Here is a 13,230-nt window from a genome sequence, read left to right on the forward strand (position 1 = left end):
AAAGACAGATCTAATTAGTAATATTTTTCCCATCATACGTTCTTGAGCAGAGTAGCTCAGCAAGTCTTTCAAATGTGAGCATTATTAAGATAAGCCAAGGAAGCTGCTGTGCACGAAATGCAGATAAGGCCTGTGAGCCTGTAACATGTCTGAGCACACGGCACAGACCTACCGGACGCACCGCTCCCCTGGTGCCTGCCCCTTGGCCACCAGCACACCGCCTGTGCTCCCTGCACTTGTGCTCCCACCCTGGAAATCCAGGAGAGCATCTCAACACACTGGGGCATTCCGGAAATTAAGAGTGGCAGTGAAAGTACGGATCTGGAGCTACATGCGTTAGATTGAAGAGCTGAGTTCATTATTTACTGCAGCTCTCTCACAGACATGTACAGTTGTGCAATGCAGGATTGTAGAGACGTTCTCTAACCAATGCTAATCCAATCAGGTATCACTCAGATTAATTACTTGCTGTGCTCATATTGTCTCCCTAAAATAAGAGTTAGACAATTATAATATGGTAGTACAGCAGAGAATAAAGACAAAGACTGCCACTCAAGTAAGCTTTCTAATCCACAGAAGGGAAGAAAGTTCTGTACACACATACAGAGGGACCACTACAACCTGTTAGCTTTTTTTTTTTTTTTTTTGCCAAACACAGCTTTACACTTTTTTTAAACACAGCTCTAGAAGTTTTTGCTAAGGCAACTTGTATCTTGACTATAATACAGCCAACATGCTGCATTATAAGGAAGACAACAGCAAGATCTGACTAATGTGTTTAGAAGAAAACACATTCACTACCATGGGAACCCTGTCAGAATTCTCCAACGTTTCAAGTAGTCTAAAGGATGCGTTTCTGTGCTAGACTTCCTCTTCTAACAATCTCTGTACTAATCCTTCCAAGGCACACACATTAATACTGTAACAAGGAACAAGCACACAGGCAATGAGGACAGCTTACAGCATTTTCATTGTAGATGTAACAGGCACAAGGAAACACTGTAGAAAGAATACAGGACAAGGATCTCTACCACCTACATCATTGCTACCAAGGGTTTAGCCACAACAGTGAAACAAGTTCACTGCAATCTCACTGTAATTACAGTTAATGACTGTAGGAGAAACAATGAAATACGAAAAAAGAAAGCAAACATTTCAAAAGATGTACTAAATTCACAGACCAAGCTGACTTCACCTAATCTGGTCTAGAAGTGTAACCAGAACAATTTTGTTTCTACCTAACTGAACCATATTAACATGATGGCCATCCCAAGCTTTTGTGAAGTATAGCCATACCAGGAAGAAAAGCAAGTGAGTTCCACCTCCCAATCTTGAGATTTACTGTAACTATCTGTATACAGTAGACTGCCAGCAACGCCAGCAAAATAAAACGGAGCTAGTTTACAAATAAACTACCTTCAAGACTTCTCAAGTTGCTGCAATTTACAGGAAAACCTCAAACAATCTTGCAGCACGCACAAGACTTCAACGCACACAATAGTGTTTAAAACCATTTTTCTCACTTCCTGGGTGGAAAATACTGTATCAAATTTACCTGTCACATGGTCAGTAGTAGTAAACCAAATTCTCCTAATAATGTTTGAGTTTCACTTCCAGGTGGATTTTTTTTAGTTGCTTGTTAGAGTCCAAGTTTGTCTTTCAACAAGAGCCCAGGTAGCAAGTACAAATTCAACTGCGACCTCAGAAAGCATTTCTACAAGTTTTGTTACAGGGCCTGAGATCAAATATCAGGACCCAAACTTGTCAGTGCAGATTTATCAATCCAAAAGCAGAACAAACGCTCCCTAAAAATCATTTTACATGCTGAAATAATGGAACATTTTCTACTTTCAGTCCAGAGCCGCCAGTGTTTGTTTCCCCAACATCAGCTAGTAAGGATCTAAGCATTTAACCAAATGACTACGTGTATCACACTAAGAGCTGAAATCAGATTTTAATCAACAAAAAGCTGGGCAACTTGGCACGTAATCTTGCTTTTTTCTCAACTTCAGAAAAAGAGGTATTCTTCTATAGAGATCAAAATTAAACACATTCCAGAAATCATGAAATAAAGCACATGACAAACAGCATCTTGAATGTATTTCATATCAAGTTCCTTCCCCTACATAACAATAAGAAAAAAGTATTCTAATCCCTCGAATAACGTAGCAACTACAAAGACAATTGCGGCACAAGCTCTTCCAAAAGCATGCATTTTAAATGCTTACTTTATCTTTCAGAATCAGTATAACTACAACAGCCATGTTTCCTTGCCCGAATCTGTCTTTGTAAGGAGATTTTAATGGAAAAGGCAAGCTAAGAATTGTATAAGGCAATCCAACTTGGATACATAGTCCCAGGTAAGCTGATACATTAATGGTGGGATACTTCAAAATTTAAAGGTCTGAGACCAGAAATACTTATAACTCCAATACAAGAAAGCATTTGAGCTAAGATTAGAAAGGCTCACTCCCTCTCAAGTGTAAGAGTTGATAAAGCAAGCTACATATACAAAAAACAACCTAAGCAAAGGGATATCTGAGGAACTGGTCTTTCTATTAAATTCTACATCGCTTGTATCTTTGTTGAAACAATTTTTAAAATGATCCTTTCTAGTTACTTTACCTGTCATCACAAAGTCCTGAAGAAAACCATCTGTAAATACACAGGTGGGCTGAAACATTCACATTCAGGACCCCACTGCAGCTTTGAAAGACTCTCACCTACTCCTTCCTTCCTCCCCTGTGGCCCAAATGCTGATGTACCCTTGAGTGCCTGATGACTGCTGGGCTGGCTGTCTCTTTCCTGGTCCAACACTGCTAACAGATCAGACTGTTTTAGGATAAACTAATTATGCCAGTGCAGCACGTTATAAGCCATTATGATTAAAAGAGACGAGACCATGAAAAATTAAAAGCAGTAAAGTACAGATAGGTCAGAGGCAAAAACTGTGATCTCAGCTACTGAAGATAAGAAGCCTGGAGGACTCCTCATCAGATAGGAACACAGAATTGTAGCTGGGAGAGTGACTTTAGATATCCAAATACTTAATTTATTCTGCTTCTAGCAGATTTAACAGGCACAAAAGAATCTTCACATGAAGGGCTGTTGTTCGGTAGGCCTTCAGAAAATTAGTAATCCAAGCCTTAGAAGAACAGCATACCACGATCTCTGTGGCTTGCTCATAGGCATTATCTCACTCATGCAAGACAGCTACAGAAACAAATATAGATGCCTTAAATGAAACAGATCCGAAGAAAAATCCTTAGCTGATGAGTATGTTGTACCAGGTTTTCAAGAAGTTTATCTGATCATCTTCTCATTAACATTTCATCAGAAGAATGTATGATGGAAAAGCAGGTTGAAACGTCTTTTGAGAACTAGTCAGCCAGTACCTTCAGGAACACCATGGCAGGTTTTGATACTGAACAATTCAGCCTTAAAAATACCATGCTAAAAAAACAGTATCCCTGAAGTCCTCAATAAAACACAGATATGAGCCTTACATACAGGGGGTGAGGGGAGTGGGGATTTTAATGAAGTTATCAATGTCTCATAAGAACAAAACAAGATTTCCCTCCTCTTAGCTGCTCCTTTTCCTTGGCAGGGAGGAGGAGCGCAGAGGAGATTATGCACGTGGCACAGAAACAGAAATCTGACTGGTTTCTAGACAAACAGGTCTTCTGCCTTCCTTTCATGCAAATAACCTCCTGCTCAGGACATAACCCCCATCCCCAGGACATGCGGAGAAACAAAGCAAACTGCTGTCCAAAACTGGTGTAAAACCGTCGTATACAATTATGGTCCAAAGTCTGACAAGGGAAATAGCAACAGAGGACAGGCAGTAGTGATCGCAAGCCATTGAGCTCAAACTCTAGATCACAAGAAGCAAATCCTATTTTGCACTCAAAATCCCCAAACCATTACAGTATTTTGCAGATGGCAACCTGACCAGACTCTCTGGTTAAGAGATCACATATACTTTACTAACATCCTCCCATATACTTTTAAGCAGGCATCATCAAACTGAAGATCTATTAAGATTTAACTTTGCTGAATGAATGAATCACAGCCCGCTATGACATTTAGATCAAATCAAGTACACTAAAAGCAAGGCAAAATAAGAAACCAAAGGCACGGTTTGAAGTGGTCCTACCTTTAAGAGTTTACTTCCATAAAATCAAATAAAAACTTCTAAGAAATAAGAGTTTACTTATCTAAGAATAAAGGATTATCAACAATGGCAGTAAAATCTTGAAGAAGGACCTATCACCAACAGTTTTTTCAGCTTGGTTGAATAAAATAAGATTTCCTTTGGCCCAGTCTATTCTTCCTCATTAATAGCTTCTGATTTATTTGGCCAGTTTCAACCTAGTGCAATGCTCCAGAGATTTGGACTTGGCGGTTGCACACACCCCAAGCACAGCACCTCATCTGCGGCAACGTGAGAGGCAGCAGCTCCTGGTGGATCACTCGGGCAGGCAGCAGCCACCCCTACCCAGCCCAGCCACAGCTAGCGGCCATTTAAGATAACGAATTTAAGAGAAATGCACTGTACAGAAGGAAAGTTCTGGAAAATCAGGGAATAATGGAAGAGTCGAAAACTAAAGAAAATGAAAAGTTCTGCAAGTTTTGTTCCTTGCAAAACCACTACCTTACTATTTTGTTTAGACTGGATTTAAGTTTAGCGCTTTTCATATTGGGTAAGTAATAAGGTAACTTCAGTTTCTGCAGGCCATGTTTTAACATCATACATAAAATGGGCTGTAATATACAGAATAACAATTTTAATATAGACATTCTCTGCGTCCTTCCCTCTTCCCCATACCATGCTGCATTTGCTCCTGAGCAACACAGCCATGATGCTGGAAGCCTTTCATCTCACGAAATCACACTCGTTACGCTTGCCTACAGCCGATATTGCCAAGACAGTCTACAGATCTTTTAATGACTTCTGTCTCCTCCTAGACAAAAAATCAGAAGGTAAAGACAAAAAAAAGGCAGCAAAACCCAAGAGCACCCATCACTAACATCAAGCTGGCTGTAGACCAAGCTTGTTCTAAAGCACGTCCTTCAGCCCTGCACCAACACACGATGGCTAGGCTCATTCGGAAGCTCAGCCAGGACCCCAACTGCTGCACAAGCATGTTTGGATCACCAGAGGGTGCTGCAGGGGCTCCTAACATGACCACGCAGTACTTTGGGCTGGGATCATAAACACGGGGCAAGTCCTTTTCTCCGTTTTTAAAAACAGATATTTTTTTTTTACCTGGGCCTCTTCATACTCAAAATTTCAATCCCCTTTTGAATGACCATATCCAGTTACTTTCTGAAAGAATCTGGTCCAAGTTTTTATATAAGCATCTTGTGCTAGTGCACAACAGCGCTCACTGTAAATACTCACGCGCTTGACAACAGGTTTCATAGACTAATCTAGGCCAGCCTCCAAAGCTAACTATAAAAGCAATCATGTCACCGTTAGGCTTAACTTGACAGTTAAAGGACTCTGTAGATTCCCCTTATGCTTTTGCTGAAGAGACAAACAGAAAAAAAGACTGCAACCCACTGATCTAGAAGGCTGGCACACAGGGCACGCCCAAAAGTACCTGCACACAGATTTACTAGGAGCAGCTAGTGGGGAACTGCATGCTGTCAGGATTGATTTCACCTCACTGTGAATCCAAGTCCCCTACATAGATATAAGCATGTAAAAAAAAAAAAAAAAAAAAAAAAAAACAACTAGGAGTCACCAGGAGCATCTTTCAGCATGGAAAGACAATGATAGCATTTGACATGGTCAGCTCACATAGCTCTATTTCATTGCTTTAACAAATTATTTGTCTTTGAAAGGGCTTTCCCTATATTTTCATAAAGGAGCTAAATGACTCCAGCATTCACAAACATCCATCATTTATGTCTTTAAATCCAAAAATTTCTATCATTTCAACATCACATTTTATCAGTTCTTTGAAGCTACTGAATTAACAGCATGAAGTGATAGAGAAACATTGACCAATAGCTTCTTTTTCAAAGGAAAACAAAACATTATTTGACAAGAGTGTGTTATGGTAACTCTTGCCATTGCCACCCTCCCCTCACGTTTCAGCTCATAGTAAACCCATGACAAAGTCTGAAGAACTTGAATTTTTCTGTGGCCTCCATTAAGAACAAGCGTGCTGTATTTCTAGTTAGTTATGTAACATGGGTTTGGTCAAACAGCAAAAATATGCTAAAAACGTCAGTTAATTCGGTTGATAGCTCCCCAGTACTTTTTGACAGCAATCCAGGTTAGCAGTCTCCGTATTTGTGACAAAGACAACAATAACCACCTACACAAAATCGAAAATTATTCTTTGATACCCAGCAATGTTACTGCACGCTCTATACACTCCTTGTGAATTTTCAGAGCATTTGTGTTACGAACTAGAGTTACCACACAACACCCCACGTTCCACACCTCCAGTATGCAGCGAATACCTGCCTCCACCTACTGCCACATCTCTCCCCAGCCAGCCATGGTTTTGCCTCCTTCCCTCAGACTTCTTTTAATTTAGCACTTCTTTGTGGTAACCATTGATACCTTTACCGCTGGCACTTTTTTCCATAGCTGAGCCCAACATCAAAACAGACATCTCGATGTACGTTTCAGTAACAAAAAGGAAGACACCACCATTTGGCATGCTAAGAACAAAGGTAAGGAGAACAAGAGGACCAAAAAGGGGAAAAAAAAAAAAAAAAAGAAAAAAGGCCCTGGTGCTCTGACAGAAACAGAACAGAGAGGGTATCAAGGAGTCTCAAAGGAAATCCTTCTTCTGCAATCCAAAACTTTAACTCCCAAAAGCTGACTAGCCAAGCTAATAAGTGCATCATCCAACCCAGACTAACAAAGATAAATTTACAGCCTACAGGCACAAAAACATAGGAAAAAGCAACTTCCCTTTCTGCACACACCACGTGAAATACTGTATCTCCTGCCATACCTTTTACTTTCCCTTCTTTTACCCTGAAACAAAGTGGCTTCTGAGTGTAGATTTAAGACATCCTGTTTGCAATTAAAACCTCATATTACTACACACAAATTTTAACACCTTCAAGGAAAAAAATTCAATTGCTCAAAAATTTAGTTTATTACCCTCTCTGTGTGACAGCACAACACGAGCACAGTGACGAAGGAACATCCAATTTTCTTAAATATTCTTGGCAGACTCAGTGCTTTGAAAGCTCACAATGGAAAAAGCACCATTTCTGAACTGCTACACAGACCAGCTTACTAGCACTCATTCTTGTCAGCTTACAGTTTTTAAAACAGGATGCATGCAGTCATATCAGGAAGAGGGCAGTTGCTGTGAAAGAATGATACCAAAAAAAAGACATCCTTAATGTTGATAACCTCAATGCTTCTGAGCTATGCTATAGAAGTTTTCCACACCACTAAGACCATCAACGAAATACAGTTCAAAATATCTGTAGAAAGATGCTCGCTTAAAAGTACTGTCACTTTTCTTTGATACATGAGGAAAGAAAAGCCCTCATTGCTATTATTCCTACTTCTTTCTCAGCCTCCTTAAGTATTACAAATTTTGCACGAGCAAAGCAAAAAAAGACTCACTTCACCCTGACACCTTTCAGTGGTCTCTAACAGACACTTCGCCAAAGCAAGCCTGTTCTGCACTTTAACACCCCTCACTGTGTGCCCATGCACGCATCCCTCCCTCAAGGTTCAAAAGGCTGAACCTGGTTGTTTATTCTCTCCTTTTAAAACCGTAGTTCTTCCATACCCATCTTTTTACATGTGCAATGTGTTCCTACACATCGTAAGGGATACCAAAATTATCACCCCTGAATCCTTTCTCTCAACTCTCTATGCCAGGTTCGTCATTAAAGCAATGTTTAACGGCACGACCAAAGCACAGCTCAGTTATAGATGTGCTTACGTAATTATATAGCTAAAAGTTTAATAATTTATTGCCCTTGGCCTTCCAAACATCATAAATCATCACAGAAAATAACAAGATCAGGCCTATGCATATTGGTATAGCACTCAACATTGAGACTGACCACAGCTTGCAAGTATTAGTACATGCATCATGACAACGTATCCACTCCTATGTATCCTCACAGGTCTGCGGCTAGCTTTCAAACAATAAAAATAGCCTTAGTCCAATCCATGCAATCCCAAATTACAATACTGGAAGCAATCTGGTGTTCAAATGAGGCCGAGTTTCAAAAACTCTTGCAGGGATTTAAAGGAAATGGAAAAAAATCCTCCTCCCCTAGTCACTGTCATACAAGTATCAAAAGCAAAGATATACCCATTTCACCCCCATTTTTAGGGTATCTTCAACCACTACAGTGAAGGAAAACACATTTTTCTCACCATTATTTAGTTCTTTAAATCACCTTTATACAACCGTGCTCAGCTGCTAACTCCTAACACTACTTTTAACTTAATATGCTTACAATAGGCTGTAACAATATTTAATAGCTACTAGCGAAACCCCTGCTGGGCACAAAGCAATACAAAACGCACCCTCAAGCCTTTGGGTTGGTCCATAAGGACCTCAGCAGAATAGAAAACCTCTTCAGGGACAGAGATGAACATAACTGGGACACCTATCCAATTAAGCACCATGAGCAATTCGAATACACATTCCATGAAATAATGTTAATGATTCCTTAAACAATAATTTCATGGAATAATGTCAATTCCATTAAAGAGAGTTCAATTAATCATGCTCTTGTTAAGAAGGATGTATTTTTTTCTCATCGTACGGGCACACCTGTACTGTTACAACACGGGGCGAACAAGACCCAAGTGTTTTCTCTAGAAAAGGTTCCATATTCCTCTGCATCAAAGTTCTGAGACCAGACCAGCCAGAAATCTCAGGAACTGAGCTCTCTTGCAGGACAGTAATTCCCCTTCAGTATCAAATGGAAGCGCAGACAACTCAGGGGGTTATTTTTCCAGATTTAACTTGAACGGGTTTTTCTTTAGGAACTTTCTCACAAAACCATTAAATGTAAGTTTAAACAAGAGCGTTCATAATCAAAAAAATGGAGAACGTGAAAGAAAAAATAAAAACCTCCCTTTCACTCCCATAAGCGGTAACTTGAAAGAACAAGTGTTAAAACAAGAACACATGAGGTGAGGGGGGTGTAAGAGGTAGCAACCTAGATCAGCTTACTTTACAACAAAGCAGGCAGCACTACTGCAGACTACCAACTTCAACCTCCACAGCAGTATTTATTAGCTGGTTCCCCATCACAGGGCACAGAACTAACAGGGGGAGGTATAACTGTCATGTTACACAGCAGAAGCCCGTCTTTAACTCTTAGTAAGGCCATTTTGTTCATTCATTAGCTACTGTATCAACGATCTAAAATCTATTTTGATTAGCTGACCCCCCCAAAAAATGCCTGATCTCTTTTTACTGGAAGATCAGTAGGATCAACTTTGGGGAAAAAAAGCAAAAGAAATAATGTCTTGCTGTAATCTTACAAGCTGAACAAGACACCAAAAGCACTTTATAACTTTCAGGGAAAACGTCATCTAGATTTAAATATTTCAGAACCTGAATAAACGCTCCAAAGGCGAGGTCATTTTGTCTGATAGGAGACAGAGTTAAACTACGCCCCCACTCAGTGCCACTTCAGTAACATATTGCCTGCTCAACTCAAATACCGGGTGCATCTGCCTTTCTACACTAGCAGCAAAGCATACAAGAAAAAATATGAAGGAGGAACGATGCATTTATTTTCTCTGGTTCCTTTATCAGAGCTGAAGAAACCAAATCTGAATGCAATACGCCAGAGCTCCCCCATATTACCATGGGCTGAGATTCTGACTTTTGTTCCACGTGATCAATTAAGAACACAATTATTAAATACATTAAATAATATCTTTTTCAAAAATAAAAGATGTGAAAAATAAAGCCACTTTGTGCATTGAGAAGTTACACAGCATTTACGTCAGCACATGCTGTTTAAATTAAAGCAAAGTAAGGGAGGTTTCGGCAAGAAGGAAAAGCAAGTCCTGGTGTTAAGGCCTTTAAAAATAAAAAATCAGGTTTTAGTAAGGTGAACAAAGTGTGATGACTTACGCTTTTAGAAAACATGTTTTTTAAAAAAAACAAGCTGAAACACACAAGCATCTCACATGCAAGGCATAATGAGCCACACATTACAAAACTGAAATATTTCTTATTCAGGCAAAAAACTGAGCTCACAAACTACTCCAGGTTTTCCCATTTCCCAGTGCTGTCCGACACGACTTCCACAACAGCCAGAACTAACCAGCTGCTGCGTTTGCTGTGCCTGCAGGACTGAGGGAGGCAAGGAGGTATGGCATTGTTTACAGCCTTGCAGGCTGCTTCTAGTTCTCTGAAGCAGCACTTAGGCCCTGAATACTCAGAATGACATCAACAGGTTATCTGAGAAACTTGGCTAACTTTCTAAAATAAACCCTGCAAAAGCTTTGCTGCCCACAGTAACCAATTTAAGGTAAACCGCATTCACTTCGACTCAAATAAGGTTTCTAACTAAGACAGGTCTTCTGCCATACTAAGCCGTTTTATTCTCCAGAATTATTTCAAGTTTCAATCCAGCCAAGTCCTTCCTATATCATTAGTCCAACGTGACTCAAATCCACAGATCAGTTCACTTAGCTTCTTTCAGTCAGTGTTCATTTATTTCTTCTTCCCCTCTTCCACAGCGGAAAAAAATAACGTTGTGTGAAATTACAGTAACCTAAATCCAGATACCTAACCATATTTACCCAAAGCGTTCTATGGACCCTCTCATTTATAGACGTGAAATATAATTACAATTTCTTAAATACACGCTTAAACAATGGAGCAAAACAAACAAACGTACAAACTAAAGACTAACATATTTCTTCCACAGTTTACAATCTAGGAATGCCTCCTCCCAAATAACACAGAAGAAATACTAGGACATTGTAAGTGGTTTAAGATGGGCTGCGCTGACAGAAAGAGAGCCTACCATCTGCGCTAAAATTGCTCCAAAGTAGATCCCATCCCTCTCGCTGAAGGATCCTTCCCTTTTACTGATGACACTCTTCTACTACTACTGGTGGACTATGTCAACTGCACATTTAGAACAGAAGTACAGAGAGAGAAAAAAACTAATAAGGGTACTAGGGTATTTTCCTTCCCAAATTCCAGACCGACTGCCCTCAAACACAAGACCCTCTAACTGGGTACTGCTATTTGGACACCTTCATATCAAGATTTTTTTTTCCCCTTCTCTCATTTTTGCATTGCTAGTTCAACAAGCACAGAATTTTAAAAATACCACTTGGCAGTTACGCCCTTTAGAAACCCAAAGTGTTAAAATTACATCCATCATTACAACTTGTCTAAATTATGTAATTTTAAAAACCCTACGATTTTGCGCACCTTCTAGCACCTAAATGAAAAAATAGTTTAAAAACTCATCTCATGGTTCTCCCCCAAATGGAAACAGCTCTTTAGAGAGGAAAAGAAACAAAGATTGCTTTCTTACATGGAAGAGGTACAGGTAAACATTTTAAATAAAATAGACAGGATAGAATATTTAGCTGCTGCAGCTTTTGTGCAGGTTGTTTAAGCGCTAGCTACTGATAAACCAACAGAAATAGCATTAAAAATATAGATTTCTAGATCCTAATAGCAAAAGACTTGCATAATTAACAATTTTGTGTCGACAGTTAACACAATGAAGTTTGAAAGCTTACAGCCTTCCTTATGCTACATCAAAATTTACCAGATTCTGAAAAACGTTTTAAAGAAACAGCGTATATTACCAATTCCATACCAAATATTTTTGTCTTACTATTATTTACAAATTTTTCCTTTTTGTTGCCTCTTTGGCTTCCCACAAGCCCCTTCCTCCCTCCCGCTCCTGATATATTCGGTCTCAGCGACACGATGGTTTTTACGCTGAGCGTAGAGAAAAAAAAAAAAAAAAAAAAAAAAAAAAAACCTCTTCTGAGACTGTCATATTTCCTCCAGAAAACTCCTGCTTTTCAACTCCCAAATTCATTACCTGTCAAACGGTTCGCTATAATAATTCGCGAACAATTCCCTTCCCGTCGCCACCCAGCATCTCGAAGGCAGCCAAAGCCGCGTCGGAACTCCACAAACTCCGGGCACCTTCCCGGGCAGGAGCGGAGCAGCCTCGCCCTCCTGCCTTGTGCCGGGGGTGGCTTCGCAGACCCCGCGGGCAGCGCCCAGCCGTGCCCCCCCCCTCCCTCCCTGCCTCCCTCCTTCCTTCCTCCGGACACGACCCCCCCCAGCCGAGCGCCAGCAGCCGCGCACCTCACGCGGTGCCCACCCGGCGGGTCCCTGCCTCCCCCTCCCGCCCCCCCCCCCCCCCCCCCCCCGTCGCTCTCCGCCTCACCCCGCGGACCCCCCCGGGTGGCCTCGCAGCCGGACAAAAGGCGCTGCCCCTCGCCGAGGAACCTCGGCCGCCGCTCGTCAGGGCCTCGCCCCCACCCCGCCGCCCTGCCTTGCCCTGCCCGGGGGGTGCGGGCAGGCCCCGGGGGGATCGCGGCGGCCCGGCCCCCCCCCCCCCCCCGTGACAGGACCGGGGGCCGGTGACAGGAGCGGCGGCCGAGGCCAGGCCCCGGGGGCCGCCCCCCTGTCCCCCCGCTTCTCCCTGCCGCCGCCCCGCCGCTCCCCGTCCCCCCTGAGCCCCGCTCACCCGCCCGCGGCCCCTCGCCGCCCGCCGCCGCCCCGCCGCCCGCGGAGCCTCCCGAGGAGCCGCTGCCGCCGGCGCACGGATCCGCGCTGGGCGCTATTTTTGGGAAAGGAGGCCCGGGCGGGCCGGAACTACTTTTCCCCCGCCGCTCTCCCCTCAGAGCCGCAGCGCGCACCGCTCCCCGAGGTATCCTGCCGCGGGCCCCGCCCGCCGGACCCGACGGAGGGCGCTCAGCAGGGGGCGGCGCGGCGGGGGAGGCCGGGGGGAGGCTGCAGGGAGCCCGCGGCCCGCGGCGGGGCCGGCGGCGGCCCGGTGGAAGGGGCCGGCATGGGCGGATTACTTTGTGTCGCCGCGGGGAGCGGCCGGCCCCGCGTCCTTGGCCGCCACCCCCGTGGCGCGGGGCCGCCAGCCGATAGGGCAGCGCGGCGGAGCGGAGGGGGGGGGGCGGCGCCAATGAGGGAGCAGCCGGGGGGCGGGGCTAAGCGAAACGTGGAGGGCTGGAGTGACGGGAGGGCGGCCAATGGGAGGGGA

General features: G+C 43.0%; 1 protein-coding gene across 7 annotated transcripts in view; it reads right to left on the reverse strand.

Annotated features, from left to right (window-relative positions):
• Positions 1-13,011, reverse strand: part of MEF2A (myocyte enhancer factor 2A) — an 87,881-nt gene extending 74,870 nt beyond the window's left edge. The window contains exon 1 of one of the 7 annotated variants that reach the window (XM_067003682.1): positions 12,703-13,011. The gene's annotated coding sequence lies outside the window, so the exon portion shown is untranslated. Of the gene's footprint in view, positions 1-12,045; positions 12,219-12,702 lie in introns of those variants that run through there. The other 6 variants (XM_067003683.1, XM_067003684.1, XM_067003685.1 and 3 more) reach the window with 6 other exon arrangements.
• Positions 13,012-13,230: the final 219 nt, after the last annotated feature.

The sequence above is a fragment of the Anser cygnoides genome, chromosome 11 (genome assembly GCF_040182565.1).
Source record: "Anser cygnoides isolate HZ-2024a breed goose chromosome 11, Taihu_goose_T2T_genome, whole genome shotgun sequence".
In the NCBI taxonomy this organism is placed as follows: Eukaryota; Metazoa; Chordata; class Aves; order Anseriformes; family Anatidae; genus Anser; species Anser cygnoides.